Source organism: Cervus canadensis, chromosome 30, assembly GCF_019320065.1.
Source record: "Cervus canadensis isolate Bull #8, Minnesota chromosome 30, ASM1932006v1, whole genome shotgun sequence".
NCBI lineage: Eukaryota > Metazoa > Chordata > Mammalia > Artiodactyla > Cervidae > Cervus > Cervus canadensis.
Window position 1 is genome coordinate 17,315,361 of NC_057415.1, and position 21,498 is coordinate 17,336,858.

Sequence of the window (21,498 nt, forward strand, 5' to 3'; positions counted from 1 at the left end):
CATCAGCAGAAACTGACTCTTATCACCATTATGGCTCCACATGCCCGTAAACCATAGGAGTCAGATGCCTTCAAGATGAAAACCAGATTGCCTGAGTGTTTGGGGAGCAGACGTGATGAAAGTCACTGCAGAGGCATCAGGGCCAGAATTCATCTTGGCCTCTTGCCTGCCAGGGAGAACTGGATGAGTCACACCCTCCCCTGGGACTAGGTTCTTATCTTTAAAAAAGACCACTGTTGACAACCCAGGTGTTTCTCTCTGGCATTCTGGATATGTCCTTCCCACTTTCGGATGAACCACCATAGCCACAGCCTCCAGAACTGCTCTTTCCCTGTAATTTTCCTCCTGCCAACTCTGAAACCTACACTTAGTGTGAGGTTTGTGAGATGATTACACATATGGTAGTTTTAACATTTGTTGGGAATGGGATTCTTTTCTACTGATACACTGTCTGAAGGCAATGGCTATAAATCAGAGCAACCACAATATTTACAAAGGTATTTTGTGAAAAAGAAGACTTTGGCAACCGGTTAAGCCATCACTCATGGGGGATAAAGTGAAGCTCGTTTGCAGTTTAATAAATCAAAACATAGTGTGTTTGTCCATGGCCTCATTTTTTCCCCATTACTGGTGGGTGATATCATCTTTTTCATTTCCATTAGAAGCTTTCAGCATCCAAGAGTAGGAAAAAAATAATGTTAACTTCATTTATTCCATTTTTAAACAAATTTAATTTTAATTCTAGCAGATTTGTAAATGCAATTTTCAAACTCTTCTAGGGTTTATGGAATTTTTATGAATAGTATTCTGGAAATTACTGACTTTTTTCTGTATGTGCAAAGATACTGTTTTTGAATTAAGTTCTTTTTTCAATTTGCCCAGATGAAACTCTGATCTTAAAAAGAATAAAGCTAAATTCCTCCTCCCAAATTACAGCAGAATAGTAAATATAGAAATTGATAAAACAATGTGTAAGGAAGACTAAAATTATCCATGATCATACCCTGTTGAGATGACTAATGGATAAATAATAGTATTTTTAAACACAGTGCTCATCTTTACTCTGCATTTCTCTGCCAGAGTGAAAAGTTTGAATGTTGCCACTCACATGCATATAGGTATTGAAAGCAAACAGGTATTATTGTTTTAAAAACTCAAGACTCCACCTTCTGATAGCCTGATCTTTTCTTTAGTCCCTAACTTTGATATCATCTTTTCCAAGAAACGGTCTCTAGTTCCGCAGTTCACCCATGGTAGCACATTGGCTTTACTACTTTGCCAGCACTGATGAACTGTTTTATATTATAAATAGTGGTTTCCATATGTTTTCCCCAAATGTATATAAATTCTTTGAGGACTTATACACATTTGTGCTGCTAATTAAGTCATTTAAGTTTTTTCCTACTGTGTGCATCTTCAGCTCATTGCTAAAATCTGTAAAAGTAAATAAGGTTGACAGGGGTCTTACTCACACTTGATTAGAGTCAGTTCTTAGTTCAGTTCAGTTCAGTCGCTCAGTCATTACCAACTCTTTTTCGAATCCATGGTCTGCAGTATGCCAGGCTTCCCTGTCCATCACCAACTCCTGGAACTTAGTCAAACTCTTGTCCATTGAGTCGGTGATGCCATCCAACCATCTCATCCTCTGTCATCCCCTTCTCCCGCCTTCAGTCATTCCCAGCATCAGGGTCTTTTCAGACGAGTCAGTTCTTAACATCAGGTGACCAAAGTACTGGAGTTTCAACTTCAGCATCAGTCCTTCCAATGAATATTCAGGACTGATTTCCCTTAGGATGGACTGGTTGGATCTCTTTGCAGTCCAAGGGACTCTCAAGAGTCTTCTCCAACACCACAGTTCAAAAGCATCAATTCTTCAGCTCTCAGCTTTCTTTATAGTCCAACTCGCACATCCATACACGACTACTGAAAAAACCATTGTATGATTAGACAGACCTTTGCTGGCAAAGGAATGTCTCTGTTTTTTAATATGATGTCTAGGTTGATCATAGCCTTCCTTCCAAGGAACAAGCATCTTTTAATTTCATGGCTGCAGTCACCATCTGCAGTGATTTTGAAGCCCAGAAGAATAAAGTCTGTCACTGTTTCCATTGTTTCCCCATCTATTTGCCATGAAGTGATTAGATTGGATGTCATGATCTTAGTTTTCTGAATGTTGAGTTTAAGCCAATTTATTCACTCTGCTCTTTCACTTTCATCAAGAGGCTCTTTAGCTTTGAGATGTAATAAGGAACAAAGAATATGGTAAATACAGAAAACAGTTTCCGTATAATAAAATCGTAATAATGTCAAGTGAGGTTTTTTTTTTTAAGCTAGAATTCAGACTGAAATTAAAACATTATAAAGCCCTTTGTTCATGAGGAGCATTGAGACATGGATTAATTTGGACTTTGATGAGTATGCGTGATAAAATATCTAAGGTAATCATTTGACATATAGGAATAGATCATGTGACATCCTAGCTAGTATAAGGGAAAGCAAAATTTTAAAAAGCTAATAAAAAGGAAGGCAAAGAGACAAAAAAAAACGTTTAAGAAAGTTGTAAAAATCAGTTGTGGCGGAACTTCCGACTGTGGCAGAATGATGAGATCACTGAATCTTCTCCACAAAAAAATACATGTAAAGCTGGGAAAATTGTTCAAAAGAACCATTTCAGAACTAAGGAGATTGATCAAGGCAAAGAACAAGTAATTCAGAGCTTAATTCTCCCCTCTCTTTTAATATCTATGTTTGCTCATGATGTCCTAGATAGTCTTTCTACAAAAATATCTCCCTTATCCATCCCATAATTTTTATTGTCAGTAATGGAATTGAAATGGCCATTTTGTTTGTGAAGACATTCCGATTGCAAGTAATAGAAACTCACTTTAAACAAGCCCAAGAACAACGTGGGTATATTGGAAGGACACTGAGAATACCCTCTTATTGAAGGGCCTTATTGAAGATTTCCAAGGGCCTGGGACCAGGAATGAGGTGGTTCTCATGGTCCAGGCAGCCCTCAAGGACTTATCTTGCTTTTTTTTCCTGAGTTGTTTCATGCTTATCATTTTCTGCATGTTCACTTCATTCTTCTCTCAGTAGGTCTTGCCTTCTGCAGGACAACTTCTGTGTTGACACACATGTGGCCAATGGCCCATCTCCAAAAACACAAACCTGTTTACTTTCAGTTCAAGCTACTTCTCAGATGGGTGGTATGGCCCTCAATTTCAGATTTCTCCAAAGAACCTGCTTTAACCAGCTGGGATCATGTGCTCACCCACTGGTCCTATCAACTATGATCTCTAGAGGAAGCAAGGTCATAAAAGTTTTCCTGGGTATTGGTGATAAAATGTAGTACAGAGGTAAACATATTCAACAAAAAAATTTTCATATTGACTATCACATGTAAAGCTTTTGTGAGAAAGAGAAAAGTCATTAATTTTAATATAATCTTCTTCAATCAGCCTGTATTTATCTTCACTTCCTGAAGAGAACATCTTTATACTGTTGGAATACTCTATTATGTAGCCTAGGGCAAGCTTCTTACCTATTAATCTGTCAGTAAATATTTACTGATTATTTCTTTTTAGATTGTTTCATTTATACAATACTTATAAGTGAGTGTTGAGATTTTATACAATTTGTAGATATTTCTCATGAGAATTGTCCTTTACTTAGTATATACAAATTTCAAAGACTATGGCTGCTTTATTTTTTTATTTTTTATTGCTTTTTTTTATTGCTCTATTTTTTTAATATATACTTAAATTACAGAGAGGTTTCTCTTTTTCTTTTTTAGAGGGAGGTTAAAAACCATTTGTTGTACAAAAAGCAAAGTCCTCTCTGGCTAAGGAGTTTTTTCACTTTTCAGTTCAGTTCAGTCACTCAGTCATATCTGACTGTTTGTGACCCCATGGACTGCAGCATGCCAGGCTTCGTGTCCATCACCAACTCTCGGAGCCTACTCAAACTCAAGTCCATTGAGTCGGTGATGCCCTCAAACCATCTCATCCTCTGTCGTCCCCTTCTCCTCCTGCCTTCAATCTTTCCCAGCACCAGGGTCTTTTCAAATGAGTCAATTCTTCACATCAGGTGGCCAAAGTAATGGAGTTTCAGCTTCACCATCAGTCCTTCCAAGGAATATTCAGGACTGATCTCCCTTAGGATGGACAGGTTGGATCTCCTTGCAGTCCAAGGGACTCTCAAGAGTCTTCTCCAACACCACAGTTCAAAAGCATCAATTCTTCGGCTCTCAGCTTTCTTTATAGTCCAACTCTCACCTCCATACATGACTACTGGAAAAACCATAGCTTTGATTATGGACCTTTGTTGGCAAAGTAATGTCTCTGCTTTTTAACATACTGTCTAGATTGGTCATATCTTTTCTTCCAAGGAGTAAGCGTCTTTTAATTTCATGGCTGCAGTCACCATCTGCAGTGATTTGGGAGCCTAAAAAAATAAAGTCTGTCACTGTTTCCATTATTTCCCCATCTATTTACCATGAAGTGATGGGACCGGATGCCATGATCTTAGTTTTTCACTTTCTGCCATAAGGGTGGTGTCATCTGCATATCTGATGTTTTTTGCTTTTAAAACGAATTTCAAGCAGGCTTTAGTGAAACAAACAATATTTTCACTATGAAATCACCAGTACGAGGGGGAGGAGCCATGCCGTCATCTATTTATGATGGTATGCCATTTGGTATCTGTGATTCAGAGTAGTGAAAGTAAATTTTAAGTGTTTTCATGCTGAAAATGGTTTATTTATGTCTTTTGAAGGGAGAATTAGCAATGATCAAGCACTTGGCAGTGATCATGTTTTCTGTCTACAATTTGATGGCTCTCCTTAGTTCAGTTTATTTATTTAATACAATTTTTAAAGGTTACCTTCCATTTATAGTTATTGCAAAATACTGGTTGTATACCCCATGTTGTGCAATATACCCTTGAGCCAATCTTACTTACATCCAAAAGTTTGTACTTCCCACCCCCCACCCCTGTATTACTCCCTCCACCCACCCTCACTGGTGACCCCTCATTTGTTCTCTGCTTCTGTGAATCTGCTTCTTTTTTGTTATATTCACTAGTCTGTTATATTTTTTAGATTCCACATGTAAGTGATATTATATAGTATTTGTCTTTCTTTGTCTGGTTTCTTTCCCTTAGTGTAATGCCTTCCAACTCCATCCATCTTACTGCAGTTTCTTGAACCATCACAAGACCTATGCAAGCATTATGCTCCATGTCAAATAGGAATAAAAGACCAAATCAAACCACTGTAATTAATCTTGCTTTCTCATATTTTCTCAGAGACTCTTTCCCAGCACACCATCACCCCTCCTCAGTACCATCTTGGCCCATTTCATGACTGTAATGCACAACTGGACGCTAGTTCCTTCTAAACAAGCTGCTAGCGGTAACTTCTAGCATGCATCTGCTTTGTTCCAATTACTCTTTGCCTCTCAAAATCAGATGAGGGTCTTGCCTAAGTATGTGTTTCACATACTTTTGGCACAGAGTTAGGTGCTCAGCATTTTATTTTTCAGTTTCTGTTTGTTTTAACCAACTGGTCATATTGTTTATCCACCAGGCACTTATGTGCCAGGAATTACAGTAGTTGCTTCTGTCTCGGACCAAGTGTCTTTCCTGAAGTTCTTCAGATTTTATACTAAAACATCTAAGAACTTCTCTGTATTTACTTTCTTATTTAAAGCTTTGTTTTTCAATCATTCTCCTATAATTCCCAGTTTCACTAAATTACTTTTGTTTCCTTTAGCTTTTGTACTTCTAGGTCATGTGCCTTTAATGAATCCAACAGATGTTTGTTAAGTACCTACTGTATGCCTTGATACATACGCTCTTGCAGTGTATGGAGCCATCAGTGTCAACATCTGACCTGGAGTTTTGTAGGGGTGTCCATCATGTTCTGTGGAATGGTCCTAACACCATACTTATAGTATGTAGCAATGAGTGCCTGGTAGAACGTGCTGGTAGAGGGTGGACATCAGTTGTTTGGTGCCCAATAACTTCCCTTCCTTCTGCTAAAAGCATTCGTCTCCTTTGAGGAAATTTTCTTCAAGGGCTGACACACCCTTGAAAATTATTCACAGTGGAATACTACACAGCAATTAAATACTACACAGCAATTAAATACACAATGGAATACTACACAGCGACCCCAGATAGAAACTCTATCTTCACTGAGGAAGCTCTTCAATACACATTGTTGAGTAAAGAAAAGAAATGAGAAAACAATATGGTATAATATGATTTTATTCACTAAATTTTCTCTATTGAGGTATTTTTCATTGAGATGCAATTTAATATCTTCTGTGGGTCCATAGAGATCTGTAATATGGGGTTATGTCAAAGAAGACTTTAACTTAGCTTTTACCATTTAATATTTATTTATTTATTTATGGCTGCACTGGGTCTTTGTTGCTGCACGCAGACTTTCTCTAGTTGTGGTGAATAGGTGCTACTCTTTGTTGGGGTGCGCCAGCATCTCAGTGTGATGATTTCTCTTGTGGAACACAGACTCTAGGAGAGCAGATTTCAGTAATTATAGCACATGGGCTTAGTTGCACCACGCATGTGGGACCTTCCTGGATCAGAGATCAAACCCATATCCCCTCCTACGGCGGGCAGATTCTTAACCACTGGACCACCAAGAAAGTTCCTTTAACCATGTAATTTTCATAAAGAGAATGCATGTGTTAATTATTTGTATAATTAAAGAGAAATGAAAATGTGATATTTCTCAACAAAAAGAAAGCAAGTGGAGACGTAAATATATCAGGAACTTCCCTGGTGGTTAAGATTACATAATTCCACTGCAGGCGGCACAGGTTCCATTTCTGGTCGGGGAACTACGATCCTGCATGCCTCATAGCTCAGCCAAAATGAAAAAGAAAATAAAATAAATAAAAATTTTTTAAAAAAGAAAAAGAAAATAAATGTGGCAAGCTAATTTACCATGTGTACCCTTTCCCAGCATTTTAATTGTTCAGAAATTCTGGATTAAGTACAACATGTCTTAAGTATATAGTCAAGCTCAAAAGAAAGAAGTAGAAATGTCCCAAGATCCTTAAATAAGGAGACAAAGCAAGAGCAGGAGCTGGTGCTGGGTAGAACACAGATTTGGGCCCTTGGTCTGGAAGACAGCCTGGACTGCATCAGATGCTAGGGTGAATCCTCCTCCCAGAGCCTGGGGCCTCAAGGATTTCTGTTAGTTGACAGAGGAAGAGGAAAACTGCCAGCCAGGCCAAAGAAACTACAGGGAACTTAGTAGGTAGAGAAACTCACATCTCCAGATCCCTGGCATAGATATATACTGGATCTCAGTTTATGCTGCCTGTGTGGTCTAGGTTGAACCCCAAATCTGGAAAGGAATATAAATTGTAGATACAGGGACTTCTCCAGGCTCTGGGAAAAGCCACCTTGAAACTGCCCAAGAGGGAAATTCTCACACAATTTCACAGCACTGTCTCAGAAAAAAATGACCCCAGATGAAACTGTGTTAGTCACTCAGTCGTGTCCAACTCTTTGCGACCCCATGGATTGTAGCCTGCCAAGCTCCTCTGTCCATGGAATTCTCCAGGCAAGAATACTGGAGTGGGTCGCCATTCGCTTCTCCAGGGTATCTTCCCAACCCAGGGGTCGAACCCAGGTCTCCTGCTTTGCAGGCAGATTCTTTACCATCTGAGCCACCAGGGAAGCTTGTAGATGAAGCAAGTATACATTAAAAAATTATACATTAATTGCATAAAACAAATTTCTATAAGTGAGAATTATAAAACAATCTAGACAAAAACTGCAAAGTACAAGGTTAAAGATCAAAGAAGTAACTAAAATATAAACCTAATTTAAAAATAAGGGACAGTTTCTTAAAATTTATTTATTTACTTATTTTTGGTTGCACTGGGTCTTTGTTGCTGCATGCGGACTTTCTCTAGTCATGGTGAGCGGGAGCTACTCTTGGCTGCAGTGTGCAGGCTTCTGTTGCAGTGGCTTTTCTTATTGGGGAGCACAGGCTCTTGGAGCACGGTTTCAGTAGTTGTCATACCCAGGTTCAGTAATTGCAGCTCTCAGGCCCTAGAGTGCGGGCTTAGGCTCAGAAGTTGTGGCACATGGGCTTAGTTGCTCTGCATCATGTGGGATCTTCCTGGACCAGGTGATCCTTGCATTGGCAGGCAGATTCCTATCCACTGTGCCACCAGGCAAGCCTCAGAGCAATTTTTTTTCTGTTTTTTGTTTTTTTCTTTCCCAAAAACCTATTGGAAAAAGAAACAAATTGACATCTATACATTTTTTAAATGTGATTAGAATTTTAAGAATTTAGAAACCAGTGGATAAGTCAAACAACAGGTTAAATATTATTTTTTTTGTTAAATATTATTAAAGAGAAAATTAGAAGATGTATTTGAAGAAGACAAAGAATTTCTAGAAAGATAGTTAGATGGAAAATACATGAGTTCATTTAAGCATAGAATTACGTGGTTTAATGTAATCCAATAAGAGTACCAGAAAGATAGAATGAAACAGATGCTATATTTAAAGAGAAGAATGTTGTTTTGTCAGATACCCTCAGGTGTTTGTTCCAGTGCAGAAAAATTTGAATGACAGGATGTTGTGTGAAAATATGGACTAGGTTTAAAGGAACAATTAAAACTTCATACATGAATGTATCATCTCAGAATTTATCAGTTCAATTCAGTCGCTCAGTCATGACTGACTCTTTGAGACCCCATGAACCACAGCACGCGAGGCCTCCCTGTCCATCACCAACTCCCGGAGTCCACCCAAACCCATGTCCATCGAGTTGGTGATGCCATCCAACAATCTCATCCTCTGTCGTCCCCTTCTCCTCTTGCCCTCAATCTTTCCCAGCATCAGGGTCTTTTCAAATGAGTCAGCTCTTCGCATCAGGTGGCCAAAGTATTAGAGACCAGCTTCAACATCAGTCCTTCCACTGAACACCCAGGACTGATCTCCTTTAGGATGGACTGGTTGGATCTCCTTGCAGTCCAAGGGGCTCTCAAGAGTCTTATCCAACACCACAGTTCAAAAGCATCAATTCTTCGGTGCTCAGCTTTCTTTATAGTCTAACTCTCACATCCATATATAACCACTGGAAAAACCATAGCCTTGACTAGACAGAACTTTGTTGGCAAGGTAATGTCTCTCTGCTTTTTAATATGCTGTCTAGGTTGGTCATAACTTTCCTTCCAAGGAGTAAGCGTCTTTTAATTTCATGGCTGCAATCACCATCTGCAGTGATTTTGGAGCCCCCCAAAACTAAAGTCAGCCACTGTTTCCACTGTTTCCCCATCTATTTGCCATGAAGTGATGGGACCAGATGCCATGATCTTAGTTTTCTAAATGTTGAGTTTAAGCCAACTTTTTCACTCTCCTTTTTCACTTTCATCAAGAGGCTCTTTAGTTCTTCTTCACTTTCTGCCATAAGAGTGGTGTCATCTGCATATCTGAGGTTATTGATATTTCTCCCGGCAATCTTGATTCCAGCTTGTGCTTCCTCCAGCCCAGTGTTTCTCATGATGAACTCTGCATATAAGTTAAATAAGCAGGGTGACAATATACAGCCTTGACGTACTCCTTTCCCTATTTGGAACCACTTTGTTGTTCCATGTCCAGTTCTAACTGTTGCTTCCTGACCTGCATACAGGTTTCTCGAAGGCAGGTCAGGTGGTCTGGTATTCCTATCTCTTTCAGAATTTTCCACAGTTTATTGTGATCCACACAGTCAAAGGCTTTGGCATAGTCAATAAAGCAGAAATAGATTTTTTTCTGGAACTCTCTTGCTTTATCGATGAACCAACAGATGTTGGCAATTTGATCTCTGGTTCCTCTGCCTTTTCTGAAACCAACTTGAACATCTGGAAGTTCACAGTTCATGTATTGCTGAAGCCTGGCTTGGAGAATTTTAAGCATCACTTTACTAGCGTGTGAGATGAGTGCAGTTGTAAGATAGTTTGAGCATTCTTTGGCATTGCCTTTCTTTGGGATTGGAATCAAAACTGACCTTTTGCAGTCCTGTGGCCACTGCTGAGTTTTCCAAATTTGCTGGCATATTGAGTGCAGCACTTTCACAGCATCATCTTTGAGGATTTGAAATAGCTCAACTGGAATTTCATCACCTCCACTAGCTTGGTTCGTAGTGATGCTTCCTAAGGCCCACTTGACTTCACGTTCCAGGATGTCTGGCTCTAGGTGAGTGATCACACCATCATGATTATCTGGGTCGTGAAGATCTTTTTTGTACAGTTCTTCTGTGTATTCTTGCCACCTCTTCTTAATATCTTCTGCTTCTGTTAGGTCCATACCATTTCTCTCCTTTATCGAGCCCATCTTTGCATGAAATGTTCCCTTGGTATAATTTTCTTGAAGAGATCTCTAGTCTTTCCCATTCTATTGTTTTCCTCTATTTCTTTGCATTGATCACTGAGGAAGGCTTTCTTATCTCTCCTTGCTGTTCTTTGGAACTCTGCATTCAAATGGGTATATCTTTCCTTTTCTCCTTTGCTTTTTGCTTCCCTTCTTTTCACAGCTATTTGTAAGGCCTCCTCAGACAGGCATTTTGCTTTTTTGCATAAAGGACATTAAAAAGGGGGGGAGGGGGATAGCCAAACCCTTAAGTGGCTATACCATTTTACATCTCACCAGTAATGTCTGAGGTTTGCACTTATCACATTCTCACCAACACTTGTCTTTTTATTGTCTGCCTTTTTTTTTTTTCATTTATTTTTATTAGTTGAATGTCTTTTTTATAATAGATATTCTAGTGCATCTGAAGTGTTTCTGTATGCTTTTAAGGTAGATTTCAAACTAAGCATCCTGCAAATCTATTTTTTACACTAAACTATTACATTCAAGCTATTTATGATAGTTCAAATTGTTGTTGAATGCCTTTTTAAACTGTCTTACAAAAAAGTCTAGTTGTAATTTAAATAGAAAATAATATGTTCACATTTCGTCTTTATTCAGTCTTTTATAATCTTCATCCAGTCTTTGATTACAATAATTTTAATGTGTTTAAAATAGTGTATTTTTCTGATAAACACAAACTGTTGTAGCCACGCATTCCGGGAAACAAACTCACTCAGAAGGACAATGCAGATAGTGGAGTGCCGTTTATTACACCAGTGGGCCCAAGACAGAGTCTCTCCTCTTAGCCAAGGACCCTGACCAGTTTTTCTGAAAACTTTATATACCTTAAGTGTACGTGCCCAAACCCACCTCCCCAAATTCCCTGAAACTAGTCTGAACAAAGAAAAAGAAAGATACAATCAAAGTTAACCCAAGATTCATACGCCTGAAATCTAGGTAGTTAACAGTGGACAATTATCAATAGGCCTGTGGTCATACCCCAATAAGCATAATAGAATTTATGATTCTATTCAGTTACACAGATAATTAGGGTATTCTTTTAGGCAACAGAGAATCTAGGTACGAGCCCTGGGGCTCTTCCATCCAGCTGGCCTGGCTTTCCAGTTGGTATGTCGTTTCCATAGATACTGGGCATATAGCTCAAAGTCCACAGTCCGGTCCAAGATGGTGTCCTGCTTTCAAGATGGAGCCTGTTCTGTCTGTTTCCTCCTTCAACACCAGACAGTATTACCATCACTGCCCACCCCCCCACCCCACCCCCAATACCCACCCAAAAGAAGACTGATAATATTTTTGCCTCAAGAACTTAAAGATTGGTTACTTAGGGAAAGCATGAGGTAATAATCACCTTCCTCTTGTAAACAGTTAAATGGTTTCAGACATCCATAATGATGTTTGCATAAATCAGGGTCTGCAGGCCAGTCTTTTAGGAGCATCTTACCAGAACATTATCACTTTCACGTAGAAAGGTGTGGCAGAAAAGCCCAGCTATTTGCAAGTGCTCTTGGAAGAAACAGGAGGGCCCTGCTTAAGCAAGTTCACTAGTAGTATTTCAGTGGAGGCACACTTCAGCAAAGGGCTTTCAGCTACTCAGTTCTGTTAGTAGGACAAATTGTTTTATACTTAAGATTTTTTTTTTTAACTCCAACTGTCGTTTCTTCTCTGTATGTTTTCTTGCTTTGTAAGAGGCAGTAAACCACATCTGGTTAGTATTCAGTGCTTTTGGCACTTATAAATAAAGGACCCTGGGGAGGGGATAAATAAATAAATAAAGGACCCTCTTTCTGTTGCAAATGTATAAATACTGTGCTTTCAGCTTTTGATATTTAAAACAGCATGGAATTTATATTTATATGAGGCTGAAGTATGACCTTTAGGGAAATGGAATCTGTCCTTCGACTGTCTTATCTTTTAAAAAAAAAAAAAAGCTTGACTTTGTTGGCTCACATCCTCTGTTTCCATTTTCTCTTGTTGCTGGGCCACATAATCCACCTTGGACTGTTGTTGGGCAAGCCTCTGGGGTCCTGGGGCCTGAGTTCCCCTCCAGCCCTTTAGCATGATGTTTTAATAAAGATAAAGATAAGTTTGTACAGGCCTCTTCCATTTCTTTGGTCAGCCTCAGCCTCTGGAAATTAGTATGCTTCTTCAAGTATTATTTAAATGTACAAATTGGCTGAAGTTTAATATAAGGAGATGAGGAAAGATAAGTAGAAAGTTTACAAGCATTCGGGACTTCCCTGGCGGTCCAGTAGTTGAGAGTCTGCCTGCCAGTGCAGGGGGCACGGGCTCTATCCCTGGTCCAGGAAGATCCCATGCGCCGTGGGCAACTAAGCCCATGCACCACAACTACCCAGCCCATGCTCTACAAGAGAAGCCACTGCAGTGAGAAGCCTGGGCACCACACCTAGAGAGTAGCCCCTGCCTGCCACAACGAGAGAAAGCCCACGCACAGCAACAAAGACCCAGTGCAACCAGAAAGAAAGAAAGTTTACAAACATTCAAACAAATGTCTTTACGAGTAAAATTTTCATGTAACAAAAAATTTTAAGCTGCAGCTTTTGGCCCACTTATCTCAAATGTGATTCAACTAATTCCAGTTTAACAAAGTCACGTGGACCATATTTTCAGAATAGAGAAATGTTAAGCAATTGAACTGTTATATATAAATGAGCCAAGAAGAAGTCAACAGTAAAATCTCCATATTTTCGGACAACTTTAAGCCTTTCCACATATTGAAATACCAAGAGAATGGGAATGCAGTGAAAACATTAGTTAGAGGGCACAAAAAAATAATAAAAATTTATTGTGCATAAGATAAGACCTTCAAGGAAAAAGAAATCCAGAAAATACCTATCAAAAGATGGGCCCTTGGGGACTTCCCTGGCAGTCCAGTGGTTAGGACTCCATGCTTCCACTGCAAAGGGCATGGATTTGATTGCTGGTCAGGGAATAAGATCCCACATTGCAGTGCAGCATGGCCAGAAAAAAAATGCACCTTTGGCTATCAGTAGTGACCCAAGAAAAGGCATATAACTACTTCTCAAAACAGTATTTCAGATACCTCAGCATCAAGAAAGGCTTACAGATTGGTAGCCTTAATTCAGGATGATCAGGTAAAAGAAAATAGATTTTATGTTCTTTGTCCCAAATCCTAGAACATCTGTACATATTTCATGCAATTAGGGTCGGTTCTTCAGGACAGATATGATAGAGCTGGAGAAGACCCAAAAAAGATAGCAAAGTAATTGAGATGGCTACTGGGCTTCTGGATGAGAAAAAGAACAAAGCATTCTCCACCCTGGATGGCAGAGGCAGAAGGGAAGCATTTCTGTGTTTACTTGCTTACTGTCTGTCTTCACTAGGTTGTATACTTCATGGGCTGGGGGATGCTGTCTTTTGTATTTTAATTTTTTGTTGAAATATATAGATACAGGACAGGGCACACACGTCATAAATGCACAGTTGGATGATTTTTCACAAAATTACAGAACCATTCACTGGAAGAGGAAGCAGAGCAGGAGCAGTCCCCAGGGCCCACCCACCTGCCACAGGTGCTACAAGACAGGGTTGGTGCTTGTCACTGCATACACTATCCCTGAGATCAGTCCATGTGGAGTGTAACTGGTGATCATTCATCTCACAGCCCTTGAGCCTTCTGTCACGTGGATGAGCCACACAGCATTCACCCAGGGTTCTGGGCCTGGCCCTTTCCAGGTCCTGGCAGTTGTAAACAGCGCTGCTGTGTGCATGTCTTTTGGTGATACAGGTACGTGTTTATGTTGGATAGAATTGCTGAGTCTTAGGGTAGGTGTATGTTCAGCTTTTGGAGGGGTTGTCAAAATAACTGTGCCCATTTATACTCTCACCAGCAGGGTGTGAGGGTAACAGCTGCTCATATCAGTTTCAACACTGGTTTTGTCAGTTGTTTGTAGCCATTCAGGTGTATATTGTGGTATTCCATTGTAGTTTTTATTTTTACTTTCCTGATGCTCAGTGTTATTTTGTTCCAGGACATACCCAGCATTTAACAAAGTACCCAGTGTTTTTATTGGAGCTCTTTCAACACAGACAGAAATATAAATTCACATTGGCTTAGCAAAAAGGAAAGTTAGTCACTCCAGTTGTAGCAGAGGGCTGTAGTAGTTCAGACAATTAAAGAAAGAAAGGGTGTAGCCTGCATGTGCGGATCACATTCCTGTTGTGAGGCCCTCATTTCTGCACGATTCTCTGCTGGTTTTCTATCAGGGCAACACACAGGCCTCCCATAGCCTGGAAGAGGCTGCCCACTGAACAGTCCCTGCTGGGGAAGGTTTTGTCCTCCCAGCATCTGTCAGTTGGCCCAGGATACATTATATGCTGTTCGTGAGGAGCTAACAGTCTGTGATGACCTGGGCCAATCCTGTGAAAGGGACAGGTCTGTTGCCAGAGTGAGGGTAATAAGAAAGCTTGCCAGGCAAAGAAAAACAGGTCTGCCAGTCCACAACAGTTCCACACAATAGCCACGCTGCAAATCATTTTGAGTGATGAATTAGTCAATCCAAGTTCATCATGTGTGTAGGTCTCATTGTGTGTAAGAGGATGAATTTGAAATACTTAAGAATTTCTCTAGGAAAATAAAGCAGTTTCAGGACAAGGCAGCAAAGAAAATCCTCTGCCCTCAATCAATTCAAGAGCTAGTGCATGCTGAAAATTTGAATTATTGTAAGATGCGTTTTGCTAGTTCATGGGTGGTCTGTAGACAGATGCATATGTGAAAGCATTTTCATGTTTGCCCCTCTCTTGTTACCTGTTTTGAGTCTCAAGTCAAGCCCAGGATCAGCTGACCCCTTCTTCCGGCCTGGTCCTAAGGGCGCTGCCAGATGGCAAGATGTGTTATTCTAAGACCCAAAGAACAACTATGCATTTTCTCTTAAGAGTCTTTAGGTAAAAAAATGGGAGCCCCTTATTAAAATAAATAAGCATAATACTTAAACCCATGGCAGAACATAAGAAGGTATATATAGAGTAAGGATCTAGGTGAATTTTCCTACCTCTCACAAATATGTCATGTGGGATCCTGAGTGGGAATTCTGAAACAGAAAATGGACATTAAGTAAAAACTAAGATAGCTAAAAAAAATATAGACTTCAGTTATAAAAGCAATATCCCAATATTGGCTCATTGATTGTAACAAATATACCACACCAATATTAGATGTTAATAATATAGGAACTCTGTACTATCCTCCCAATTTTTATCAATCTAAAACTGTTCTAAAAATTATTTGTTTTAAATTCAGTAGAGGGGCTTGAAAGGAGCCCATGTACAGGGAGGGAGTTGTTGGTCCCTGAAGTGTAAGCCTTATTGGTTTCAGGGTGAGTTTACTCTGAGCTGGACCATGGGTCACCTGAAATTTGCTTCAAGAAAGGCATTAGAGTTAGGAAGCCAGCTCAGCTTGGCTTCTTTACTTTGGGCTCAGGGTCATTGGAGCAGCCTTGCAAATCTCTGAGCCTTTATTTCCTTATTTTTAAAGTGTGCATAATTTTATATCCCTGATTCATAAAGGTATCCTGTGGATAAACATGTAAAGAACTGGCAAAGTTAGAACTATTGTGCAAATAGAATACATTATTATTGTCCTTTGGATTATTTCACCAAGACTTGTTTCCTCTCTCACATTTTAATTCTCTTGCCAAATGTTCATTTTGTTTTATGAAAATAAAGCTATCAGGACTTGATATAGTATAAGATTTGAACCATTAAAAAGTTTATTTACAAACATTATTTATGCCCTCTTTTATTTTGTCCCAGGGTGGGGATTTCCTCTATTTCTAAGGACATGAGTTGACTTAATTATTTTTTTTTCCATTTTTAAAAACTGAAAGCATTTTTTTTTTTTTTTAAGTTGGAGGCTAATTACTTTACAATATTGTAGTGGTTTTTGCCATACACTGATAAGAATCAGCCATGGGTTTACGTGTGTTCCCCATCCTGAACCCCCCTCCCACCTCCCGCCTCATCCCATCCCTCTGGGTCATCCCAGTGCTCCAGCCCTGAAAGCATTTTAACATAGGACTCTAGAATACAAGTTTGGACATATATTATTAGCTTTATATATAAAATAATTTAAATACTATTTAAACCTTAAATTCTGTACCCAAACTATTCATCAAGTATGAGGGGAAATTGAAAATATAAATGTCAAAGGCCTCAAAAGTGGACCATTGAAATATACCACCTTCATCAGCCACTCTGCTAAAATTCTTCAGAAATGACAGTAGAGAGAGTTTTAAAAGACATAATACACAAAGATGAAGAATAGGCCAGAGGAAGGCAGCAGTACATTCAGGAAGCAGATAATTATAGTTTGATGAGGCCCAGACAAAGCTGAGACCTAACCCCTGAAGGGAACATGCCGTGCCGGAACAGGGAACAGTCATTTGGAGGTTGCTTTGACTTTCCCTGGGAGTATGGGAACTGTCCCTGGGGGCAGGGCCTCAGGGGCCATTGCCACTGAAAAATGACCTCCAAGCCAGAGCTTTCCAGCCGTGTGTGACTCTCAGCACGCAGGAGACTGAGAAAGCTATCTTCCTTGGAGGAAGGAACAAATCAACCAATTTGTTCTGTGGAACCTCTGAAAGAGAGACTGTGGGTAGGAGGAGAATTAGTAGAAAGTCTATATGAGAGGCAGTCCATCCTCGCCCTGACAGAGGCCTATGTGAAGAAGCTTGGCACTACTAAAGGGGGCCTGGACTCTGCAATGCAACCTCACGCCTCTGGAGAGAAAACTAAACCTCTAATAAAAAACAGGCACAGGGGAATTCCTTGCTAGCCTAGTGGATAGGATTCTGGGCTTTCACTGCCATGGCCTGGGTTCAATCCATGGTCCAGGAATGAGACCTAGCAAGCCACATAGTGCAGCCAAAAAATATACACACAGCAAGTTGCTTACACTAGATCAGGAGCCCATTACCATTAGGGACCTAATAAGTCTTATACCATATGGAATATGTGAACAAACCTTTAGGGGCTATTATATTTCCCAATAAAAATGGTTTTGTTTCTGCCTTCAAAATCAGTTGCCAGCATGAATTATGTTACAGTTTGATTGTAATCACACTTGGCCTCTATATTACAACTATAGTTGAATTCAGAAATGTGAAATGGTAGTATTATTTCTGAGCTCAGGTTTTGGAATCTGATTGCCTTAGGTTTGAATCAGTTTACTAGTTGTGTAATCTTGAGCAAGTATCTTAATTTTTTCAAGCCTCAGTTTCATTTAAATGGGCACTAAACCAATGGCTTCATATGACGGCTGTCATCTGTGAATGAGCTAGTGTCTGTTAAGGACATGGGGCCTGTAACTGTAAGAGGTCAGTGAACTGTATGTGGCAGTGTGGACGTGTAGTTTGTCTTTTGAAAGAGAAAACACCTTGAAAGCTCAAAAAGTCTGTGACTCTATGAAAAAATTTAAATTAGACCATAATAACTTCTCTTTCTTTAACTTTTAAAAAAGTATTTTTTATTTGGCTGTGCCGGCTCTTAGCTGTGGCATGTGCAATCTTTAGTTGCAGCATGTGGGATCTAGTTCCCTGACCAGGGATTGAACCCAGGCCCCCTTCATTGGGATCACAGAGTCTTAGCCACTGGACCACTAGGAAAGTCCCCAGATCATAGTAACTTTAAATTATAATCAGTTTCAATGTTTTGCACATTACTTTGAGATATATAAAATAATGAGAGTTTTATTAGTAACAATAAAATTGCCAGTGAATATCTGAATATGACTTTCATCATCTGCCTGCATTTCATTATTTTGCTGGCACAATTACATTTTAAAAACTGTATGAAGACAAAGTTGTGAAATTACCTCTAAAGAGTTTCTAGCATTGATTATTACATGTATGTGTGTGTGTGTGTTCAGCTTCTTAAGTATCATTTCTGACTATTGTAAAAGAAACCAACTTGCCTTGCTTTTTAATTATTAGTCTAGAAGGGAACAGACTACATATAAAAGTGTACAATTGCTACCCAGTTAGTTAGAATGAAAATTACAATCTTAAAAATCTTAAGAACTACTTCTTGGACTTATATCCCCACCTGAAGTGATGTTTATTGTCTAGTACTCTTAATGGAGTAGATCTTTTAAGGGTACACTTGCCTTCAGATTTATTGCAGGGTGTATGTTTCTTGGCTATATATTTGACTGACTTTGCTTGCCTAACTTTCCTGTTTCCATTCTAAACAGGGAAGGTATAAAGGGATTATTTGTGTAAGCTCTTTTCCTTCCTAGGAGTAGAGTGATTTTATAGCTGCAGGAGGAAGAAGGCTAGATAGAGAATTCTGGGGGGTGGACAGAGGTATTGAGGTCATCACCTACTAGTTTGTTAGTATGTGTCTGCAGAAGGATTCCCAAGGGGCTATGATATGTGCATGCTTGTGCATGTGTCACACCAACCTGTCTTACCAAGTTCTTTCCCGAGAGAGCCCTAAGCCACCAAAGCCCCAGGAGCAGTGAGCCTAGGTCTTGGTTTCTAAATACCATCAGCTTCCTAAAGAAACACTGATATATGTTGAATAAATCAGTGATCTGTGAGTCAATGCCGATAGAAAATAAATAAGGGAGAAGTAAAAGCTCGTTTTTCTGGTGAAAATCTACTTGCCAGTGTGGAAGGAATGATGGAGACAGTCACCCTTTGGCACCCCTCGTGTGGTTGACTCAGCTCTGAGGCACCAGCAGGCCCAGGCTGGCGAGTGGATGTCTGACTGAGGAGCCAGACAGTGGCCTGGTCTCATGATGTCCCCTTGGAAAATTCCAATAACAGAGGGGAAAGGGTGGCTTTTGGGTCACCCCAGAAGCACAGCAGCATTTCTGGAGCACTCCCAATGTGGCATCATGAGGAGACATCAGACCTGGACTAAGGCCCAAGAGGCCTCATTTTCCAAACTGCCTAAACTGCCTGGGGGAATGTGAGGGTCACAGGAGGGAGCTGGGAACATCTGAAAATTTCTGGTTGGAATGCTGTGTTTTGGTAAAGCAGGAAGATGGCCCTGTTTTGGGAAATGCCACTGAGTGTCCAGGGATGAGGGGTATCATGACTACCACTCACTCTAGATATCTGTGAACACTCAAGGATACATTTAAACTCAAGATTCAAGGTTTCCCATTCATTTAAGTGGCAGGGGGGAGTGAACTGGGATAGTATGACTGATCCATAACACATGGTTGGTTTTCTCTCAAGTTCTGTTTAAAATTCTCTTCCCTTTGGACCAGCAGCCATTCCAACAGTAAAGTGGGTCTCAGGTAGAAACCTGGGATGAATAACAAATTCCCAGCTTTCTCAAAGCTACCATTTTTTTCTATCATAAACACCAGGAGAGTTCTTGACTGCAGACTCCAGGCACATGGCAAGCAGCTAAATAAACACACACACAATCCGCACCCCTTTTTTTGGCTGCACTGTGTATCATGCGGCTTCCCTGATGCCTCAGATGCTAAAGCGTCTGCCTGCAATGTGGGAGACCTGGGTTTGATCCCTAGGTAGGGAAGATCCCCTGGAGAAGGAATGGCAACCCACTCCAGTACTCTTGCCTGGAAAATTCCATGGACAGAGGAGCCTGGTATCATGCAGGATCTTAATTCAATCAGGGATCGAACTCATGCCCCCAACATTGGGAGCATGGAGTACTTTAATCACTGGACCACCAGGCAAGATCTAAACATCCATTTTGAATCACCACTTAGGACAAACTTCCTGTGAAAGACTGACAGGCCCAGTGTATGCACAGGATCAGCACAGCACATCCGTTCCCAGCCTTCCCAACACACAGTGAAGCACAAGGCTCCCATGTGCTCCCTTTAGGTACCAGGCCTGGACCTTAGTTTTACTAGTGGCAGAGCGTGAAGTGTCTAAGGTGATTTCCAAGTCAGGCTGATAACTTTCCTGTCAACCTTTTTTTTGTGTGTGTAGCTATTTTTCATGTTAAATATTCTAAAACACACTGGCCAGATGGCTGCCTTATCTGAGTACATCCTCTTAATCCTTTCTTGGTGATTCTGTTGTCTTTTTTGCATGTCAAACACAGTAATATGCAGAACTTTTAATTGCTTTTGAAATGTACTGATATTTGGCTGTGACCTCAGACCCACTTTGCATTTAGTTGTATCACTTTTTCCAACTTTTCTGTCTTCTCCCTCCAGGCCACTTGTATACGTACACTCTATCAATGAGACCCATGCTTTGTATTTCTATCAGCGATGGTATCTAGACTTTGCTGTTTATGTTGTGTCTCTGGGCTGCTCTTCAGCCTTTAGTTGCTTTCTTCCTGTCAGCTTTGAATATTTGAGGTCACCAGGCAAGTGAATGAAGCTGGATAAATGGGGCAATATTATTAACTTGTATAAAAGGAAACTTGCCACACAAGTCCCTGAGAGCTCTCCAGAAATGCCTGATCTCTTCCTAATGTCAGCATTTTTACTTTTGGTTTTTATTTTAAAAACTAAAAGGAGTACATTTTATTCTTTTTTTAGTGAAAGCTTCTAATCTAAAGCCTCCTTTTGCTCATAAGAAGAAGGCCTAGAGAGGCTGAGGTCTGCCTGGAGGCAGACCAAGCCCTTGGGCCTCACGCTGGGACTGGCCCAAGCCACGTGCTTTCAGCTCAGCCTGGAAGTTACACTGCCACAGTCACATGTTCTCCTTTACATTCCTCATACAGTTGTTATTAATTTAGAAGAGCCTGAGGTTTAAAAACCAGCCAGCACTTTCCATTTAAAAAATTTAGGTATACATTTTCTCATAAAAACTGTCTCCCTGAAATTAGAAATCATCTGTAAGTTTAAACCAGGCCCACGCCAGCCTTTGGTCAGAATGGCTTGGTGTTTGGATGTATTCTTGCTCCATCAGCGTCTTTCACACACGGGTCTGAGAGCGCTGGCCTCACACGCTGGCAACAAGCTCACTGATCTGTGGGCTGGTCCTTTAAAACTTGTGACACATGTTTGTCCCCACAAGACCTCACTTGAGGGAGCTTATTTTGTTCAGCCCATCAACTACCTGTGGCCTCAGGAAGGCCCCATCCTCTGAAGCCCATAGGTTCTGCCAGGATGCCATGATG

General features: G+C 40.3%; 1 protein-coding gene across 1 annotated transcript in view; it reads left to right on the forward strand.

Annotated features, from left to right (window-relative positions):
• The window catches only part of LOC122432041 (centromere protein P), a 225,039-nt gene that overhangs the window by 201,166 nt on the left and 2,375 nt on the right, over positions 1-21,498 (forward strand). The window lies entirely within an intron of this gene.